The sequence below is a fragment of the Buceros rhinoceros genome, unplaced genomic scaffold (genome assembly GCF_000710305.1).
Source record: "Buceros rhinoceros silvestris isolate BGI_N320 unplaced genomic scaffold, ASM71030v1 scaffold20939, whole genome shotgun sequence".
Taxonomy (NCBI): domain Eukaryota; kingdom Metazoa; phylum Chordata; class Aves; order Bucerotiformes; family Bucerotidae; genus Buceros; species Buceros rhinoceros.
In genome coordinates, this window is record NW_010432469.1 from 29,154 (window position 1) to 31,722 (window position 2,569).

At 50.8% G+C, this 2,569-nt stretch overlaps 1 protein-coding gene across 1 annotated transcript in view; it reads left to right on the forward strand.

The window, feature by feature from the left end:
- Positions 1-2,569, forward strand: part of LOC104500194 (protocadherin-19-like) — a gene marked incomplete at both ends in the record, with an annotated part of 51,042 nt that overhangs the window by 26,709 nt on the left and 21,764 nt on the right.

Here is a 2,569-nt window from a genome sequence, read left to right on the forward strand (position 1 = left end):
TCCCTGCCAGCTCCTCTCCGGAGCGCAGACGGTGCGTGCGTCCCCGTGCGCTCCACTCGCCATCTCCGGGGCTCGCGCGCAGGCACTGCTCCAGCAACTTGTCCTAAAGGTCAGCAGAGTGTGTAGGCAATTAGTCAGGCATCCCACGAGGGATTAGCTCTGGCCAGTGGGCGAGGGTTTGTATCTTGTATCTTTTCCCCTGAATAGGTGGCGAGGTTTCAGCTCTTGCGCATCCCCACGTGCAGGGATGACGTCCTGCTCCAAAACCAGTCTGGTGTTAGCAAGAGGAAAGGAGTCAGAGGAGTTCAGCTGAGCTCAGGCTGTCATTTGTACTCGGGCATGAATGTTGCTTTAAATGTCTGACGGATGCAAACATCCTATGCAAACATCCTGTCTTTTTCAATTAAGAAGCCTGAGTGCGGTTTGGTGCTCCGGCGCAGGGGAGCCTCGGGGCGCTTGGCTATATCTTGAGATAAGCGGTAGCTGAGGCTCAACTGGAAGCCCCGCTGCTAAAAGACTTAAGGACATGAAAACAAAATGCTGTGATTATGAACTGGTCTTCAGCTGTTTAATTCAATTCATGGTAAACATCATTAAAAGCCTTTGTTTTGCTGTCATAAAAGAGTCAAACGGGGGAGAGAGAGTTCTTGCCATCTGCGCAGTGTTGTGGTTTTTTTTTTCTGGAGAGAAGCTGATCGCTGTATTAATTCTCGATAGAGTCTGTTAAATGGCCGTAGTTAACCCTGTAAGACTCCGGGAGGAGGGGAGCGCGGAGGTCACCTACCCATTCCACACTGCCAGCCACGCTAATTGGAGAGGAATGGCATCCGCAGCGATAATGTATTTCCAGACAACCCTACTGTGGCCAAAGATGAAAAAAATTAAACATTTATATAACTGTACAGTGGCAGTTTAATTCTCTGCGGACCGGCGCCCTGTCAGAGAATGCAGCCTGATAGCTATCATTTATTATTCTTCCATTACAAAGAAATGCTTTTTCATTTCGATCAGGAGAGGGTTTCTTAAGATGCATTTGCAGTAAGGGATGACGGTAGGAGCAAAAATGTTCATAATTGATTCCCGTCCCGTTGAATGGTCTCAGCAACATCTGTTAATTTTTTGTCACATTTCTTTGGCAAAAAAAAAAACCAAACCGGATCTCAGTGGGCTGCAGATAGGGTTTTACAGAGATTACATTGCTGATAAGTCTGCGTGCCATCTCTGTTGTGCACCAGATAACAATGCAAATAAGATAAAGAGGTTGGGTGGGAGGCAGAGCTCGTCAGATGGAAATAAATACAGTCCAGTCCATGGTAACGTGAGCTCCTCATTGCATGTAAAATACCCCCCAATAATCTGGAGTATTTCCAGAGGGTGACTTCCAAAGGCAACCTCTGTGTCTGTCTCCCACTGCCGCGATGGCCAGGGGTTGATGCTCTTGGCTCCGGTTTATTTTGGGGAGGAAACCAGTATGGCAGCGCTGCACTGCCATCCAGCTAGACGTGCAGGCAGGCAGGCGTGTCGGGGTCCAGCTCTCCTGTCCTGCGGGACCCCTGCCATCACATGCGGAGGAGCTGGGGCAACTCGCCTGTGAGGTTATCGAGGTGTTCGTGGTGCAATGAGAGGAGCAGCACAGGCAGGGAGGTTAGCAGTTACTGTCACAGAAGCTGAAAAAAAGGTAGAAGAGAGTATTTTCTGAGCTGATTTGTTGAGCAAGGACTGCGGAAAATAATCAGGAAAATCAAGATGCTGAGATGATGGTGATAACAGCGGTTCCTGCATGATTAAAGCGATGGGTTTGGCATGGTAATTTTTACCCGATTTTGGGTCAGACAGGCAGGGCGGGGAGGAAACACTAGCTCAGTGTCAAGGATGCGCAGGACCAGTGGGCTGACCACCGCCCTGAGTGGTCCACAGTCCGTGGCCAAAGGGCAGCCTGGCAGCTCATGTCCCTGTGCTTTGCCTTTTCTTGCCACCCCTGCCCCAGCTGCGTCTCCTGTAATCCAGAGAGATGTGCTGGGATCATTAGCTTGTCCGCGCTAATTATCTCCTGCCTGGCAGCCTGGAAGGGTGGCTCCGTGGCCAGGCTCTGCTGGGCTTGGACCTCAGCTTGTAACACCTCGAGTCCTTTGTGAGTGGTCAGCTCTCAGACTTAGTCTACGTAATCGGGGAGTCTTTATCTGCAAGATAAAGGCTTTATCAGCAAGATGCTGGCTGGCATAAATCCTTGCAGCTTGGTAGTAGAGGGTGATCTCTCTGTGGTGGGGGGTTAACATGGACCTCCCTGGCCAGCTTTCACCTACTGAGATGCTGGATTCCCTGCAGAGACAGGCATGAGGTAGACATGGATGGGTCCAAGTGCCTTCAGAGTTCTTAAGCCAGTGAGTGAGCCATCTGCATTTGGTTGTGGTGGTGAGCATGTGGCTGTGGGAGCCCCAGGGAGGAACTTCAGATGCTCATGTGGCCTCCGGGTCCTCTACCCCTTCAGTGCCTTGGTGCCACTGTTGGGTGGGAATGACAGCAGCTGCCGTAGCTGCTGGCAGGGGGCCTTTATCTTCCTTTATAAATG